General features: G+C 36.7%; 1 long non-coding RNA gene across 1 annotated transcript in view; it reads right to left on the minus strand.

Moving 5' to 3' along the window:
* LOC140497339 (uncharacterized) overlaps positions 1–20,596 on the minus strand; it is a 164,975-nt gene that overhangs the window by 127,981 nt on the left and 16,398 nt on the right. Inside the window, exon 2 of the long non-coding RNA XR_011964625.1 lies at positions 18,691–18,870. This is a non-coding gene — a long non-coding RNA (uncharacterized lncRNA). The remainder of the gene's footprint in view (positions 1–18,690; positions 18,871–20,596) is intronic.

Raw genomic sequence — 20,596 nt, forward strand, 5'->3', positions numbered from 1 at the left:
CTGGCATTTCCTTACACCAATGAAATCATGGAGGATGAGAAAAAGGTAAATATGCTTTCAAAATCCAATCCAATAACCATTGCCAAAGAAGACCATGCCATCAAAGAAATGATGACATGACTTGCACTTGACTAGTACTGGTTAAGAAATGGAATGGTTGATCAACAGAATAGATTAGGCACAAAAAATAGAGATGTAAATGACTACAGTAACCAAATATTTGATAAACCCAAAGATCCAAGCCATTGAGGCAAGAACTGATTATTAAACAAAAAAAACTGTTGGAAAAACAAGAAAATAGTCTGACAGAAAGAAAGCATAGAGCAACATTTCATACCATATACCAAAATAGGCTCAAATTAGGTATATGAGTGGACATAAAGGGTGACATCATAAGCAAATTAGGGGAATATGGAAAAACATACTTGTCAGAAAGGTAGATAAGGAAAGAGTTCTGGACCAAACAAGAGATAGAGAGGATCATGAAAGATAAAATGGATAATTTTCATTACATGAAATAAAAAAGGTTTTACACACACACACACACACACACACACACACACACACACACAAAACCAAACAATGCAGTCAAAAATAGGGAACTGATGGGGGAGGAGAATTTAAATTTTTATTTTTCTTGCTTTTTTTTTTTATTTTGCAATGTGACTAACATAGAAATATATTTTGCAGGACTTTATTTGTATAGTGGCTTTCATTGCCTTCTCAATGTGCAGGGGAGAGATGAGAAAATGAAGAGAATTTAGAACAAGAGAAAATATTAAATAAAAAACTCAACCCTAAAGTCAGCTAGAGGAAGTTCTGCCCAAATAATAGTCAAAACCTTGGCTGGTGAATTTTGAATTGCCCAGTGTGGGACGAGGTTGATATACTTTGAGATCCAGCACCCAAGGAAATTATAATTGAGGTAAGGGAGTCAAGAATTGTGAAATAAAAGAGGGGAAAGACAATGTATGAAACATTTCAGGGAGAAGAGAGCTCAATGACATTGAAAATAAATAGATAAATTAATAGGAAAAACAGTAACAATAGAAGGAAGTATGGCTATAGATTTAGTAAACAAACTCAGGCATCTATGCATAAATGGGTCTTTATTTAGTCCATTTTCAAGCATGTCTGAAACTTTTTGACCCCTTTGGGGGTTTTCGTGGCAAAGATACTGGAGTGGTTTGTCATTTCCCTTTCCAGTTCATTTTACAGATTAGGAAACTGAGGCAAAAAGGGTTCAGTGACTTGCCCACGATCACACAACTAGTATCTGAGACAGTATTTGAAATCAGGAAGAAAAGTTTCCTGTCTTCAGACTCAGCCTATCCACTGCACTACCTAGTCAACTCAGAGAATAAATTCTACCAAATAAAGCGCAATGCTTCAATACTTGATGAGAGACAGAGATGCCTGTGGAATGCTAGGAGAATATGGAACCACAATGCACTGTTTCTGAGTGGTTTACAAGAGAAATTAGAATCACGATAGCAGAATTGATGTGCTACACAGTAAAAATAATGAACAGCCTAAAAAATCTTGCCTCTCCAATGTCAAGCTTCACTAAAGAAACAGAACAAAAGATTAAGAATGCAAATACATAGAAGGTCAATCCAGAAGAAAAAAAATTAATAACATTAAAACAAAACATGCTCACCATACAAGGAAAACGGACAGAGACAAACCAAGGATGATAGGTCTCCAAGAACATGACAGGACAAAAAACCTTGGCACCATAATGAAGGAAATCATAGAAGACCACCATCCATTTCCCTAATATCATGGTCCTCTTCAAAAACGAAGGACAGAGGAGACTGAGCTGCCTGAATGGGGACCCAGCTGGTTGGGCCACTCAGCTCATCCTCTCCCTCTCCCTCTCCTTTCCAAAGGAAAGTAAATTTTGATGGCCAGAAGCTGCCCAGTAAACTTGGGATTTACTGGATGAATTTCTTCCTTTCTTTCCTTTCTCTCTCTCTCTCTCTCTCTCTCTCTCTCTCTCTCTCTCTCTCTCTCTGTCTCTCTCTTCTTTCACAAAACTTTAAACCCAGTTCACTTTGAAGCACATAGATTGGACCACAATTGTTCTCTGCCCAAACTCCACTTGATGGCTGCATTTTGTGCCCTCCTGGCTTTGAGTGAATGTCAATGGTAAGTTGTTTCCCTTTGGAACAGCAACCCTGAGGGTCTTCCCCTCCCAGTTTGATTTTTTTTCTTCTTAAATGGGCCATTCCTTGACTCACTTCCTAAAGAGGCCTATTCACTGAATGTGTGTTACTTCACTCTAAGTGAGTACCTGAAAAGGCCTTAGCCTAAAAGAGCTAGGGTCTTCCATTACACCCTGGGGGATCTCCACTCATCCTGATGAGTCATTGGTCATTGGATCCAAATGGCTCTGGAGGAGAAAGTAAGGCTGGTGACCTGCACAGCCCTCCCTCCCTCCCTCAAATCAAAGTCAACTGCAAGTCATGTCATCCTTTCCCTGATGCCATAATCCTCTTTGAAAATGAAGGGCAAACACAACAACCACCCATGAGTTCCAAACAAACAAAATGAGTTGCAATTGAAAGAATTCACAGATTGTCTTCAAAAAGAAAAAAAAACACTGCAAACTCATACATGAATGTCTAACAATTTAACAATTAACATGTCTAATGTGAAAATGTGTTTAATAAGAATGTATGTTCAAGCTGTCTCGGGGAGGGAGGGAAGAGGAAGGGGAAGAAAATTTAAGACTCATGGAAGTGATTGTTGAAAACTCAAATTAAATTTTAAAAAAATTAAACAATTAAAATTTAACAATTCCACTCAGAAACAACAACAAGTTCTACAAGCCATCTGGAGAAAGATCTTCAAATACAAATGAAAAGATGTGAATAAAATGAGACTATTTTGCACCATGGGAAAAAGTGGAAGGAATGGAATACTATGTTCCAGAGAGCAATGGAGCTGAAGATCCAACCCAGGGTGACCTGTGCTGCAATTTTTAGCATAACCATACCATGCAAAATATGCATATTCATTAATAATGAAGAGTTTGAAAGGTTTTTAGGAAGAAAAGCAGAACTGAAAAGATTACTTTGTAGGAAGAATGAATAAATGTAGCAGAAATTGACAGTAATAGCAACAAAGTGACACCAAAGTAACCAGTAAGACTTCTTGGCTAAGAATGCACACAAAAAAAATAAGGGGTAATGTGGAAAGGTGTGCTGAGGAACAGGACTAACTACAGGGGAGAATAGAAAGGGTGAATATCAAATACCAAATAAGAAAAGGGCATCAGAGGTGAGGGGAAGAGATTCAGTGGGAACAAGACTAGCTTTAAAAAAGATTAAAACAAAGTAGCTGAAGTGATATAATACTATGTTGACAGCAGAAGAGGGAAGTTAAAACTGAAAAGTTTCTGAAGAGACAATATTAATGCACCTAAGACAAAAAGGGAAGTTGTTGAAGGGGCAAAAAAACCTTCATATCAAAAGTTTCCAAAACTTTTGGTTTGGTATCCAAAAGATACACACACACACACACACACACACACACACACACACACACACACACACACAGAAATCCCTGAAGAGATAAAAGGCCAACACATATGAACAGGCAGTTCTCAAAAGAACTGCAAAATATTTGCAGCCACCTTACAAAATCAATAAAAATAAGAGAAGTATAAGTATAATCAATCCTGAGATTTTACCCCATACCCTGCAAATTAGCAAAAATGACTAAAAAAGGCAAAGGTCAATGTTGGAGGGACTGTGGAAAGACAGGCACACCGGTGAAACTGCGAAATGGTACTACCATTTAGGAAAGCAATTAGGAATTATATAAATAAGGTAAATAAAATGCCCATCAGTTTGAACCAGATATTCCATTACTTCTTGAATTCAAATCTGAGACACTTAGAAGTTGTACAGAAATCCAGAGACAACAATTTTGAATTAAGCTTTATAGTCTCCTGATCTCCCTAGGATGAATCAAGGAGAAAAGTCAGAATATGTAGCCAAGAAAGCCAACATATTCCTAATGATGTTGTCAATAGCAGGCACACATATATTTACTTAGCTTATGGTGTTGCTAAGAAATCTGAGTGTGTATGCTTCTTTGTGTATATACATTCAATTTCAGAACTGGAATGTTCCTCAACACAGTCTCTTCTTTTAAAATATGTCTTTTTAAACCATTGGTCTGACTGCTATATAACTATCTATTCAGAGCTTTTAAATGATTACACCTAGACCTGTTTCTAATGACATTAGGATACCTTGAAATATGATTAAAGTCTGGAGACTATGATGTTGCTGGTTTTCTCAGGCAAGATGAAAAGGAGTTTTACATAAGCTCTAAAGAATTCTGAATTAACAAGCCAATGACTGCCTCAAAAGTAACTGATTTTGCTATGCTAACTCTTTAATATCAAGTATGATATAGTGACATTTGAAAGATTCATTGGCGTAGATAATTTGTTCCTATTGCTTGAGATGATTAAGAGGTTCCCAAGCAGTAACTAGCAGTCTCATCAATATTGCCAGAAACATTCATTCTACAGAGAAAATGGGTGAGGCAATGTTATTTTACAAGGAGATCTGGCTTTCATGATATAACAGCAAGGACCCTGATATATACAGGAGGGCCTGCTATACAGAATTGCTTTTCTAAAAGGAAAGCAAAATCAATAGACAGAGCTTCCAACTATCTGACCATAAGAACTACATATGTAGTTACCAGAGAGAGAAGCACCAATATTTGGGTTTTCAAAGCCAGGGAGTTCTTTAGCATCTGCCCGGAGTCTTTTTCTGGTCAAACAAATACTTCCAGTGAGTAAGCCCCAAAGTAAAACCTCACCTCAGAGTATTTATACATTTTTCAGAGCCAGAGAGCATCACAACGCTTGAGAACCAGTGGATTAGAAATTAACATAAGGTGTTGGCCTACATACAAATCTCCCCTAATCAAACTTCCCTTAATAGGCAGGCCTGTTAATGGATGGGGAAGATTAACTCTCATAATTATCATTACTTATACTTATACCTTATGTGACTTTTGACAAGTCAGCTAATTATTCTGTCTCAGTTTCCCCATCTACAACAAGAGGGTCTTAGACTGAACAATTCCTGTTAACTCTCCTTCATTCTCTAAATCTATGATCTTCTGAGTTCAAAATTTGTGGTTGGGAAACCTCTTGTTACAGTATTAAAGTGTTTCCCTCTCCCCACAACAGTTTTCATTACATCCCCAATGCTAATATCTCTCCTCTGATGACATTCTTTCACCTCCTGCCTTCCCTTTTGGGCAACAACTCACCTTTTGCCTAAGGATATCATTATAGTATTCTTGTAGTTCCCAGGACATTGTACCCTCACCATTTCATAGCAATTTACCACGTCTAGGAGAGCTGAGTAAGAGGGCATTTCAACACTATTTATTAATATCCTATGTGGTCAAGTACAAAAAAAATGCTTATCATTAAAATGGAGGTAGGCTAGAACAGAACTGCAACTTGCTTTTTTAAGTCAGTAAGCTTAAAATCTATGAACTCAGTTATTGAAACAAAGAAAATAGATGCCATGGCTTTGTTGTGTGGCATAAAATGCCCTTACTGATCTAAGAATCGTATCATGATCCCTCAGTCATATATTATTTCATTTTCATTGATCCACGCATTTCAAAGTTTCTTGAAGCAAATGACATCCCATATTTATTGATGTGACTCTAAGACAAATTATATCCCATAGAAATAGTGAAGAGAGTGTATCCAATAAGTGTATTTTCTCCTATTCCCATTGCTTCTAAATCTAAGCCTTATTCTTAGTTCCGATGTCTCTTATAATCATGGCAGAGGATATTAAGGTACTAAAAGTGTGATGAATCACATACTTGTTTCTTTTTTCAGTCATCTATAAATATCAAGTCATCATTAAGTATTCTAAATGAGAGGTCTTTGACCAGTGGCCAATGTGTGGTCATACTACTTAAAGAAGATGGCTCTAATCTTGACATTTTCAGTATATATCAAACCAGAGAAAGAAGTTGTAGATACATGGAGGGATGGCTCACAGGTTTTCCCATGGAAAGGAAATAAATAATTGTAAGATCAAAAGGGGAGAAATAGAAAGGAACACAGAGGTCATTTAGTTTCTATAGTTTAGTTTTCCTATAGGAAGGAAACTGAGGATCAGAGAAACTGAATAGCTTGGTAAAAGTCACACAGATAATAACTGGTAGAGACACTGTTCAAACTCATGTCCTTTGATTTGAAATTCAACATATATTCCCTTCCAGAATACTGCTGATTTTGTTTTTATTTGTTCTCATTGGAAAGAAGACATTATTTAGGTTCAAATTTCACCCTCAGCACTTACTTACCTGTGTGCTTCTGGGCAACTCACTTACATTCCTTGAGTCTCCATATTATCATATATATATATATATATATATATATATATATATATATATATATATATATATATATATATATATATATATATATATATATATATATATATATATGTTCTGTAATACATGGTCCCTGGAGTCTCTTTTGGCTGTGGCTGTGTGAACTCATGATCCTGTTATAGCAAGGTTTATAAGGTTACACACACTTTGAGGTCAGCCCCTAGCTTGTTATTTGAATTATTTCCATATTTAATCATGTTATTATGAGTTCTGTAGTAAGCTACAGGTGTGTTTGGATATTTGCTTTCTGATTAATGAAATTGCAACCTTTCTCATTAATTAACCAGTTGGCTCGAATCCCTGCCCCACTTCATTAAATAGCATTTATTGATTAAACTGAAGAATCCTCTTTTCCAAGAACAGTTGCTCATATCTCTCTATACATTAACTCCCTTCATCTCCTATGATTTAATAATTTTATATTAATTAAATAACAAATGAAATAAATAATACAACAGTGACATAGATAATAAATCACAATACTTGGGCTATGGAAATGGTAGTAGCTATAATTATCTCAAATTCCTGTGTAGCAAATGAATTCTCTTCATTCAGGAATACAAGTCACCATTCAATTGACTCAAGTGACTACTTATAAGTCTCAGAAATTCATTTTATAATCTTAGGATGAGAGGGAAATCTAGTCTTTTAGTCTCTTAGAAAATAAGGAATGTGCATCTATTTTGTTGCGGTGGTCCTTTTCAATCATTATACAAAACAGTCCTTTTAGAATACACTATAAACTGTTAATTCCTCAAAGAATGTTCAAAGAATTTTCTATTTAAAATTTCTTTATAACATGATTCATAACAGTTTTCACAAGAAAGAAATTTCTCCTCACCTTTCTTCTCTCTTTTTTCAGTTTATCTCATAGATCCACATGAACCAAAGATGAAACTCCATTCCAAAGTGAAAAGTCACTCATCAAAGAGTTACAACCATCAGTATAATTGCCTTCTCTGTAACATTTCATTTTTCTTTTAGAGAAACCATGTCTGTCCTTAAAGTCTTTTAAAGACTTTAGAGAAAAGGCATCTCACCATGATTTTGTATCATAGGAATCATGATAAGTATTTGTCTTGGGGGGTGGGGGAAGATAAGTATAAATATAATTACAACTTATGCAGTATTTCTTGAGGTAGATGAAGAGGTTGAAAAATTCTGCAACAGAATTCAATACCCTACCGAAAAATTGTGAACTGCTTCATATTTAGTACTGTCTTATATACTTATAAAAAGCAAGCACAGAAGACAAAAAAAGTGACGAAACACATGATCAAAGAGAAGGAGTGAAAGAGACCAAAGACCTATAAACTATATTCTAACCTCATGCCTATAAATCATGCAAAGGAGCTAGAAATGGAAAGTATAAAATAGTATCACATACAATCAGAGATTTACTCCATTTTAATAGACAAAAATGACTCATTAGGGATTCTTAAATCCGTTTGTATATAGTAAAACTTGTTAGAGCAAAGCTAATATTAGTATGAATCTGAGAGGTAAAATAAAATGAGGAAATGAAAAAAAAATCTCCAACCTGACTTAGTTAAGCAAGTTATTGATATCAGAACTAAGATATAGATGGAAGGAAGTAAATAGAACATATGCTGTACTAATTTCATAGAGATAATTGATTGCCAAAATGAAGAAGACAAAGAAGCTTAAAGTTCATTATCCAGCAAAAACTAGTACTCTTGAAGTAGAGATATGTAGTATACAAAGATAATACCAGCTTGGAGTATTAACTTGTTGGTGAAATCTTACAAAACAAGGTTATAGAAGTATTGTTTCATAAAATAGAGAAGTACCAGAATGTAAAACTACCCTAAAGAAACTTTGACATAAGAAACAATCACCAAAAGGCATCACAAGGACATTTAAGAATTAACCTGGAAAGATGAAAACAATCAGATGAAACATAAAAAAGATCCGCAGTGTTTTTTTTTTTTTTATAACAAACTCCTTAAATCCTTAGAAAATTGGGCTGCCTACCATATTTGAATTCTACCTAACAATGAAGTCTGAATTACCTTATATAGGCAGTAGAAATGGTACTAAAGACAATGAAGATGGAAAATAAGTTGTAATATGCCATGTGTACATAAAGGAGATACATATTCAATACGACAAAATTATGAAGGTGTTAAGGGATCAATTCACAAGTATATGGAGGAAAGGAACGGTCCAGACCACATCTCCCTTTCTTATTGACCTTTGAAGCTGTCTGTGGCATTTGTGGGTTGAGAAATCTGGGAACTACTGCTACAGGTGGCTCCCTGAAACCTGTTCCAGGTCCTGTCCCTGCTGCACAGTGTGGCCCATACTGGGCTGCTCTCAGCGCCTGGTGTGAAATATTTTTCCTGTTATCCTTTCGGGCTGTCTTGGGCTGGACATCTCTTTCACTCTGTCATTTTGTAGCTTCTGCTGCTCTAGAATTTGGTTAGTCTTTTTTACGGGTGTTTTATGGGCTATGTGGGGGAGCTGCTACAATTCTGTCTTTCTACTCCTCCTGGTCACGTAGCTTCTAAATATCTGAAACCAAATTTGAACTCAGATGTTCCTGACTTTATCTACCCAGTACTCTATCCACTCTACCACTTAATAAACACTTAATATGTCATTTGTTGAACTGAACCAGACGATTATTTTAAATGTGAACACAGGTAATGTGGACAGTTCATATTATGCCCATAAACTGTTCTTTTCAATGTCTACTTTACTTTGTAATGTCCTTTCTTTCCCTGCATATAACCATAGATTCCAGAATCTACCTATTCTTTTCTTCCCATTACAGCTATCCTTTGGGCAGTGGAACTTCCCCATTTGTAATTCTCATTATAAAATACAAAACTAAGCTCACAACTCTATATTGTCCCTATGAAGAGGTAAAATCCAAGTATGCTCAGTAGCAACCCCCTAATGAATAACCTTAAAATGCAGCTCCTGTAAACAACCTAGTTTTATGACTGTGCAGCTAGTCTCTTCCTTGAGGGCTACAGCAATTTATGCTCTACCAGTTACTTAATGAAGTGTGAACTATCTGTGCTGAAGGAAGTTTTTTTTTTTTTTCATCAAGTTTTTCTTTTAGAACCCCCAGACCACCTGTCCTGCTTCCAGGCCAGCCCTTACAACCATTATATGGGGAAGCAAGGCCTGGGGAGAAGGGGCCAGCCATCCTCACCAACTGCCACACCCAGGATACACAAGCCAGGCTAGATGAGGCAGGGAGGGCACCCTACAAGAGACATAGGAAGGAGGCAGCATGTGCCAGAAAGTCAAACCACCAGCACCATGACTTTGACCAACATCTCCCCTCAGCAAGAAAGGAAATAAAAGCTTTTCCCTTCATCCCAGGACACTGTCTTTTCTTTAATGGCACAAATACTTCATTTTGTTTTTTACAGAATAATCACAGTAAAGTACTTTGTAATTCTTCTTTAACAAAAGCTTCTTCCTCAAAAAATATATGAGAGTAAGTGTTATTACTCCCATTCTGGGGATGATAAATTAACGAAAGGTTCTACAAATTTTCTGAAGGGACCCAGCCAGGATGCAAATTAAGGCCTTTATATTCCCAAAACTACTGAATCGTGTCCCTTCTATTATACAGTTTTGCATCTGATGGTCATTTTTTCATTCTGAGTCTGGAGAAGAAGTCAAAACTTTGAGAAAAAAATTTCTGTAATAATTTCTCTAGTTTTATGTTTGCAGAGGACTTTGCATGCATTACTTCATGTAATCCTCACCCAAACCCTGTAATCAGGAAGAACCAAGTTTAACCTAACCTCAGATACATGTTAGCTCAATCTGAACAAGTTGCAACCTCTGTCTGTCTCAATTTCCTTATTTGCAAAATGGAGATAATAAGCACCTACCTCCCAAAAGTGTTACAAAGATAAAATGAATAAATATTTTTCAAGCACTTTGTAAGCCTTAAAGTGCTATATAAATGCTAGCTATAGGAGTAGTAGTAGTAGTGCTAGGAGAAGTAGCAGTAGTAGAAGTAGTAGTAGTAGTAGCAGCAACAGCAGCAGTAATAGTAGTATTAGTAGTAGCAGTGGTAGTAGTAGCAATAGTAGCAACAGCAGTAGGAGCAGCAGCAGTAGTAGTAGTAGTACCAATAGTAGTAGTAGTAGTAGTAGCAGTAGTAGCAGAATTAGTAGCAGTAGTAGGAGTAGGAGTAGGAGTAGTAGCAGTAGTAGTAATAGCAGTAGGAGGAGTAGTAGGAGTAGCAAGAGTAATAGCAGTAGTAGTAGCAGTAGAAGTAGTAGTAGCAGTAGTAGTACTAGTAGTAGTAGTAGTAGCAGCAGCAGCAGCAGCAGAAAGCATAAAAGAAGCACCAATATCTGCTTTGCCACTGCACCATAAGCACCAGGGGACCTTTGGATTTGACCTACAGCTGAAAACTTCCGTGTTTGTCTTCCAGTATGTTAGAAGAAGGATCATCTTACTTTTTTTTCTATTTGTATCATCACTGCTTAGCACAATACATAGTGCTTTTTACTTGTTTGTTTGGTTTTGGTTTGGTCATTTTCAGTCATGGTCTCCATGGTCTCCATGACCCCATTTTGGATTTTCTTGGAAAAGATACTATCATGGTTTATTATTTCCTTCTCCAGTTCATTTTACAAAGGAGAAAACTGAGGCAAACAAGGTTAAGTGATTTGCCCAGGGTCACACAGCTAATAAATGTCTGAGGAAAGACTTGAACTCTGAAACAAGAGTCTGAGGCCAGATTTGCACTCAAGTCTTCCTGACTCCAGGCTGGGTACTCACTCTATCCACTGAACCACATAGCTGCCTATACTAAGTACTTAATAAACACTTTATTCATTTATTTGTTCAGTTGTCCAAAGTTACCATCTTTAATCTCTCACAAAGACATATAGAATCTTTCCTATTTGCAGATAGACACATTTATCTTTGAATGGCCACATGGATCCTGACTAAGTTAGGAGAACAACTTGAGATGATTTAAAATCAAATATAGTTTCAATAGACTTCTAAGGAGACCTAATAATTTGACAGTCACATTACCTTTGATTGGGTCAAACATAAACAAAACAACCTGATTAGAAGATGCTTATGGTATAGGAAAAAACTGCTGAGTGTACCCTAAAAAAGGTCTAAGCAATTAAACAGCATTCTCTTTTAAAAGAACTCCAACTTTGTGCTGACAGCCTACACCCACATGCCTGTTTCTATGCCCTTCTTCCATGAGTAAAAATCATATGAATCATAATTTAATCATACACTTAGAACATAAAACCTACTTCACTGCAGAGTAATAGATTTCAGGGACAAAATGCGAATAATCAAGGAAAGTTATGCAAATAAGCTAAAGAACTAGACTGGAGATAGCTTGCATCCGACTTTTCCATTTCTCATCTACTTCATTCCCAAACCAAATAGAACATTTCTTTTTAGACCAATCCCTTAGTGATGCCAAGTCCTTTGTGGCTGGATTTCATATATAACCCCTTCGCACAATTCCCTTTCAAATTCTGTAAACACTCTGAGGTAATCTTTTCCTGCCCCTTCTTTCTAAAGGACATGAACCTCTAGAACCACTCTCTTTGCCTAAGCACAGAGCTCAGGTTAATTGTCATGGGCTGTTCTTCAGTCAACTCTTTTTTTTTTTTTTGTTCTCACACTTTCCTTCCTCCTCTTGTCAGTTTCTTCTATGAAAAGTATGCATCTAATGGGAAAGTTATCTCTCTAAAGTCCGTATCATCCAGTTTCCATTTTGTCCTTTCACTGAGTGACCACTTACCAGCTTCAAAGAGTCTGCCTTTTATATTAAAACACCATTGTCTCAGTGAAACAGTGATGGAAAGATGTAAGTAGAAATGTAAAACTTAACGCTCATGGGTTATAATCTCAAAATTCCAGAGTATGCACAGAAGCAGGTTAAAATGTAATTTGGAAATATTTAATGAAATAAAAATACAACATAGATATTGTCAATTTGTGGTTTGCTAAGTCCTGCCTAAGGAATCCATTTCTATTTGAGTTTGCCATAATTGCCTTAAAATATAAGTGTCACATGGAATACAATATTGTGTCTAGTACAACAACTATTGATTATCTGACAGCAGAAAGGACAAACTGTGAAACATCCTAATCTGGAGAACTTTGCTTTGATGACTTGGAAAGACAACAATAGTTAGGAGATTCTGTTCCCATTTGGTCGGGAATTAGTGCCAACTATTTAGTGCAAGTCAAAGTTAATTGTCCTAATGACTCCTCTTGGACTCTTTACCTATAAATGGTATTCATACGCCCTTCCCATTCCACATCCTTCCCACTGTGTATCTGATCTCAGGATAGGCACTTTCATTAGTCACTCCACTGGATACTTACAGTACTATTCTAAATAATCCATGAAACCTTTATGTCCAGTGACCATTCTTCTTAACATGAGGGTTCTCTAGTCACTAGTGAACTTGCACCTTGGAGAACTGAACCTGCTATTTTCTCAACTGGCTTGTTTAGCATTAAGTACTAAAACAATAAGGTATAAAATGCTTAATCAGAAATACCAAAGCATTCTTCTTGTCGGTCTTTCTGACTCAAATCTCTCCCTACTATAATCCATCCTCTACTCAGCTGTGAAAGTGATCTTGCTAAAAAACAAATCTGGCCATGTCACTCCACTCTACTCCATTCAATAAATTCTAGTGGCTCCCCCTTACCTTAAGAATCAAATATAAAATCCCCTCTTAGATATTCAAAAACATTTATAATTTGGTCCCCTCACACTTTTCTAGTCTCTTTATACCTCATCCTTCCCTGTCTTGTACTGGACTTTTTACTGTTCTTCAAAGAAGATGCTCCATCTTTCAAAACTGGGCATTTTCTCCCCCATCTCTTGGTTTCTCTATCTTCTTTCAGGTCTCAAATAAAAGTTCATCTTCTCCAAGAAGCTCTTCCTAGTCTCCCTAATGTTAATGCCTTCCTTCTGTTGATGAGCTCCAATTTATCCTATATACAGCTTGTTATATAATCGTTTGCATCCATTCTGTCCCTGTTAGATCCTTGAGAGGGAAACTTCTTTTTTAACCCTTTCTTTGTATTCTGGGTACCTAGCACAGTGCCTGGCATATGTAGTAATTGCTTAAAAAATGATCGTTGACTGACAAAACAAACAATTACAGAATGAAAAGAGAGAAAAATTATTAAAAATAAAATGGCTAGAGCCAGAAAAAGTCAGTTGAGTCCCTAGACGAATAGTCAGGCATTTGTCATATGACTGTTCTAATCTCACTCCCCTGAAAAGGGAAAGGTCAATGGGGATGCTTCTCCAGGGGATTCCTATATACCCAGGCTCCTCTCTATGTACAGCAAAGAATATATCCTGAGCACTGAGAATCAGAAGTCAGATGGTTCTTTGGTTCTTCTGTGGGATATAATTCATCTGTGAGAGACCTAAATATCTGTCTTCAAATGGTAAAGTTTCTACCTAAGAAGCCCAAATGTTCATCACCAGGCACACATGAACATTCTTTAAAGTTAGTCAGCAATGACCGGTAATAATAACTGAGCACAATGGCTAATCAGGCATTCTGCTGTTGAGGCCACAGGGGCTGAGGAACTCTACCACTCCCTGTTCTTTACCTACCTTCAAGAATTGCCCAGAGTTCACCACTCTAGGTTTTTCTACCTTCTCAACAGGAGAATCTGATTCTCCAATTTCTCACTTATATTTCCATTCTTGGATCTCCAACAAAGAATTCTATCTTTTACTCTTTCAGAAAGGGAAGAAATTGAAAAGATAACTCTGAGTACAAGAATGAATCAGGTATTCAATTAAATAAACATTTATTATGTACCCACAATATGCCAGGCACTATTGAATACTGGGAATGTGTGTGTGTGTGTGTGTGTGTGTGTGTGTGTGTGTGTTCGTCCTTCGGTGCTGAAGAAGACCATACCATCAGAGAAATAATGACATTACTTGCATTTGACTTTTGACTTTGTTTTGAGTGAGGGAGGGCTGTGCAGGTCACCAGCCTCACTTCTCCTCCACAGCCACCTGAATCCAGTGAGCAGATATTCATCAGGATGACTAGAGATGACTCAGGATGAGGCTATTGGGGTTAAGTGACTTGCCCAAGGTCAAACAGCTGGTGAGTGCCAAGTGTCTGAGGTGAGATTTGAACTCAGGTCCTCCTGACTCCTGCACTGGTGCTCTATCCACTGCACCATCTAGCTGCCCAGTAGGAATATAATAATAGGAAAAATACAGTACCTGCCCTCAAGAAGCTTACAATATAATGAAAGAGATATACCAAAAAATATGCAAAGTAAGATAGACAAGATATATGATAAATAAGATATACTTAAAAGAAGGAAAGAACTGGAATTAAAAGAGTTTAAGGAAGGTTTCCTATAGAAGATGGGATTTTAGTTAAAACTTAAAGTAAACAGAGGAGGTCAGCAGTCAAAGTAAATGGGGATCAGTGTTCCAGGCATGGGGGATAGTCAGAAAAAATGTCTGGAGCCAAGAGATGGAGTGTCTTGCTTATGAAATAGCCAAGAGATCAGTGTCACTGGATTAAAAAATATGTTTGGAGAGTTAGGCATAAGAAGGCTGAAAAGGTAGGAGGGAGCTAGTTATGAAGATCTTTGAATGCAAAATGGAGCAATTTGTGCTTGTTCCTGGAGGCAATAGGAAGCCACTAGGGTGTGTTGAGTTGGGCTGGAGGATGGGGTGGAGGTGGGGCAGGGGTGGTGACATGATCAGACCCACACTTTAGAAAATCACTTTGGTGACTGAAAGGTGTTGGGAAAAAGAAACTGAGAAGCAAGAATCACCTTTTAGTATATCCAAGGAATTTTAGCACAGTTGCCAAATTTTTGTCACCCCTCAGTATGAACCCCTGAGTCATCATTCCTGCCAAGAAACAGTCAGCATATATTAATGCCTGCTGTAAAGTATGTGCAAAGGAGGTTGGTGGGAGGATATTGGAAAGGAATCCTCCAAAACGCTTGTATAGAAACAGACTCACCCCAAATTTCCATGCACTTGAATGGAATGCTGACTGAACATGCTCCATCCAGGGGAAGAAGAAGAGAAGGGAGCATGATAAATTTTAGGTGACAGTAGTCACTTCTATCATTATGGTTTAGAGAATCTTGGGCTCTTTTCTATATAGTTAAAGTATCCCTGGCAGTAAATACCACTTGAAATATACCCATGGATGCAATGAATCAATGAGTCTGTTCAATGTCTTGTGCTCTGCTGATGTTACAATAATAATGGTCTGATTTCCATGCTGACTGTTTTCCCTTAAACTACTGCTCTTGGTATAAGTAGCAATAATCGCATCAAATTAATTATTCTGCAAAAAAACTAGGATTGTATTTTATTGACAAAGAAATGTACTTGTTGAGTTCATAGTGTTGGACATTGTATAGAATGTACATGCTGCCAAATTCCTTGTCCTTGAGACCTTTGGAGTCTGAATTACAAGATATAATCATACACAGAGGCATATCCAAGAATATAACAATGGAACAATTACCCGGTGGTGTATTTATTGCCTGTGACTTTTTTCACATTCCCATTTCCCTAGGGGAAATTGCTACTTTTACTGATAGCATAATATCAGTATTCTGTTAATAGTAAGTTCAAGAATTTTGCTGGACAGAAGTATGAACTCTTTGGTATATAGTATATTGTGATAATGTTAATCATTATCTATATATTCATGAACATATGTGTTTGCATATATGTATGTATGTGTAGACAGAGACATAGATGGAAAACAGTATTTTAGAGATCCTCTTCACACTGGTCATTTTTTTTAAATTTCCAAATTACTAAGATAGAATTGGTACAAAAAAAGGCAAAAAAAGGAGTTAATCCATCCATTTGGGTTGAGGCCACGTTTCTATTCTCCATTATACTACAGTTAAAGATTTCTTAGGTTCATTCACTATCAAAGATGTCAATTAGTAAAAAATCACTTTTGTTTGCTGTGACTGAAAAATGCTTTATTCTATGTCAAACATGGTGATGAGCTACCATGAACTTAGTTAGAATGGCTTACATACAAGAATAGTGTGAACCATTACTAGTTCCAAAGTTGAGGTCTTTCCGGTACAGTAACACCTGCTTGGCAGAGGGAAGGAGGGAAAAGTGGGGGAAGGCAAATGGTGGAGGAGTAAAGATCCTCTAATTGTATATCAAAAGTGAGGATTAGTTAGCCTAAATGAAAATTGTATAGGATTTGCTACATTACTATTGACATGATGCCAAGAGAATAAATGAAAAAGTTCAGAATGCTGGGTGGATCCCCTATAGTATATGGCAGGATATAGGCAAAAATTACATAGGATTGGAAGGTAGGGCTGAGTTGTCATCTCTGTCCCTAGAGGGAATGTCTACATTGATGAAATCACAAATCTCATAGAGTAGCACTGAAGTACTAAAGGATATCCTACAGTATATTTCACTAATGTGGCCTTCAAGGACCCAAGGTCAACTCATGTACATTAAAGAAAGACTTTCCTATTCTACTTTTCATACTTTCCCATGGGGAACAGACATTCAGTGATCCAGAAAAGAAAAGGCTTCTGGAAATGATCCATTACCAATCAAGAGGTTCCCTGCAATGCAGTTATCCCATCATTCATAGAAGATGGAGGTTTCAGCAGAATGTGGGAAAATTTCTTCTGTGACTTCTCTATATAGTAGCAAACATTTCCTCTCACAAGCAAATAATCAAGATCTAACTGGATTGTTTTCATCATGCATATGGAACAGAGAAAGCATTTGATTGCACTGATCCTCCCAGGTCTATCTATATCAACTCTTCCTTGAAAACATTTCCTGACGATGTCTTCCTAAGCTCATAAGATAACTGACAAACACTTTACACAGAGAATAATATGCAATTTCTGCCTGTAGTGCTAGACTAGACAAAGTTATGTAAAAGAAGTTGTAAGTTTCAGCTGGCTGCTGAATAATTGGGTGGGGGGGAAGAAAAGAGGAAAACTCAGAATTCCATTCATTCTCCTATTCCTACTCATCCAGCTCTCTCCTTTCTTCATTTTTTTTTTAGTTTTACACAGAAATCAGGCCTATGTCCTGGGCCAAATTGAATATTTGACTATCAGTAGCTTAATTACCAAAGAATTGATCTATTAATACCAAGAGAATATGCTTGAGTTTTCTTAACAGTCAGTGGGCTTATAGAACTAGGTCAGAGCAACTGCTTTGTGATGGATGGATTGACATTCTATGATAAACAAAACAGCTAATTTATTCTGAAAAATGGATGAATAGGTTTTCCTTACAGATGTGACTGGTTACATTCGTTCAGTTGCCCTTTCTTCCTCAATTTGCAAAATTACTATTGAACCAAGCAAGCAAAGTCACATTTTCCAATCTGTTGGTTCTGTAAGTCAAATCCTGTAAAAGGAACAGTAAAGCCAGTACTAATTCCACATATGAAGAAAGAATTAGGTGATTTCATCATTACCAAATGCACAGATGTCAATGGGAGCAACATGAAACATAGAATACATTATGATCCCATACTGCCATCTAGTGTCCTTTAAAATCATGCCATAGTCTACTCTAGAATTCTACTCATAATATTCAAGAATGACATGGAATCCACTTGAGATGAGCTGTACCAGAAAGTCCATCAAAGAAATTGTCACATTGGGGAACAATTCATGAAAATAAATAACTTCTGTAATGAGAGAATGACTAATCTTTTTTAAAGCAGGAATTGTCTTCTGACTTAGTTGACTTCAGAATAGCACCATCCCTGCAAAGTCTCCATAGTTATGTAAGTGATTCAGAGAGAAAAGAACTGACCTTTCTCAACTTAGAAAACACCGCCATTATCTTGGAGTTTCCAAACACAAACAAACTATTCAAGAATCTGTGGGGATGGCAACAAAACGGTGACAAGTCTAAAGAGCAAAATTTGTTTTTCCATGTTAATGTGGCATTGCCCTAAATAGACATTTTAAACTATCAAATCTCCTAGGTCACAACTAATGTCTTAAGGACTATACTTTTTGATTTTCTGCATAAAGTTTCAAATAGAGTAAATAGCTGCTGCAAGTACTTTAAACACATTGCCTAAACTATCATTTATGCTGCTACATAATATAGGATAACAAAACATTATACAACTATAAAGGACCTCAGAGATACCTCTAGTTCCTTTTTGAGATAAAGAAACATGTCAAAAAGGTTAAGTGACTTACTTGTTCACATTCGCAGGTAGCTACAGAAAAACAAGGATTCTCAGCAGGATTCCCAAATCAGTCTTCTTCATGTGCTCCATAGGATGTATCTTGCATGTTTTAGAGTCTTTGAAATATTGTTATAGGCATCCCAAAAGAATAGGGTAGGACTCAGATGTCCTTACAGGGTAAGAAGCCAGCCTGTAATGACAAGACTTTTCATCAGCCGGATCCTTCAGTGTCTTCTGTCTCTATGACTTCAGTTAGCATGAAGCATGGCCTGACTAACAAGACTTCTTTTAGGACACAAGCTACCCAGAGAAACACACAGACACATAGAAAACCATCCAAATAATCAGGCTCCCCAGAGTCACCCCTCTGCCACTAAGCATGGTAATAATAATGCCAATAAACATGGTAACAATAGCATGTTATAAAATAAAAATAATAATCCCTTGCTTTTGTATGGCACTGAAGGAATTGTCAAGCTCTTTACGTACATTATATGAATTGTTCTTCACAAGAACCTTTAAGGTAGGTGTTTTATTATCTTCACCTTAGAGATAAAGAATCTGAGACTCAGAGAACTTTAAGTGACCTGTGCAGGCTAAAACAGCTAGTAAATATTTTAAAGTGAGACTCACACCCATGCCTTCCTAACTCCAGTTGGAGCATGCCAACCACTAGAACATGCTAATGCTAAAAATGATCTCACTTGGGTCTCTAACTTTCAATGCTATTAAAACAATCAGCCATTGAAAAAGGACAAATTTAAAAACATTAAACCAGAAACTGAGGCTCCTTGTCTTTTTACTGACCGTCTACAGGCAGCCTCAGAGTTGTTGCCTTACCACCCCCACAAATCAGCTGCCTCAGATTGGGGCAATCATATTAGTTCCATTTCCTTGACATTTAAAAATAACAACCATATGACCAAACTTACTTTAAAAGAAAAATAACTTTGTGGTCCACTGAAGTGCAGTATATGGGTTGTAAATAATTTTCTGTCACAGCTGGATTCTATTAAAGTCTGTTCAATGATAATTGTGTTTTGCTTTTGCCTACCCAGACCTAAAATGTTTAATTTCAGTGTATATACATTTTATTTAACATCATAAACAGAGGATGGGCTAAAGCTATGTATGAGCAAATCTATCAGTTTCAGACCATGTAAATGTTATAGATTATTAGCTCCTTCTGAGTGCATGTTCTTGGAAATAGCAAATACACACATATACACACATACATATGGATATATAATATGAATTATATATGTGTGTATGTATATAATGTATATATACACATATGTACTATGTATATTACATATACATAGCATATATAATAATATTCATATGTATGTGCGTGTAACAATTTATTAAATATTTATCGATACATTTACAATAATGGAGTACATAACATGTCTCTTTTTCCTTGCACTTGTTACATGAACAATCTACCTTTTAAGTACAATCATTGGCATCCAAAAATTTAACAGACCTCCAACACATTTGACAACATCCTCCATGGAATACATTTGAGAGGAGTTGAAGAGGAATGTTGTGGGAAAAGAAGACTTGGAAGGGTTTCAACCACTTAGTGCAGGTAGTGTATTGATCAACATCAAGGACCCACAGGAGGATCAAAAAGACAAGTTGACAGATGCTGCCACTTGGGAATACTGCCATGGGAGTTCCAAGGAGGGAGAGATGGCTTTCATCTGGGGAGTTCAGGGAAGCCAGAGGATAGGAATGGGCACCATTCTGGTATGAACGTCAAAAGGAGAAACTTCGATTATCAGTCATCTCTTCCTGTTATGAGGGTGCAATATTTTTTACTCTGTAAAACAGTGCTTTATTGATATCTTATGCCAAATCTATTAGTCACTCAAGAGTTGTCAAGCTGTCTCAAAACTGCAAGTCACACAAAG

The sequence above is a fragment of the Notamacropus eugenii genome, chromosome 3 (assembly GCF_028372415.1).
Source record: "Notamacropus eugenii isolate mMacEug1 chromosome 3, mMacEug1.pri_v2, whole genome shotgun sequence".
Taxonomy (NCBI): Eukaryota; Metazoa; Chordata; class Mammalia; order Diprotodontia; family Macropodidae; genus Notamacropus; species Notamacropus eugenii.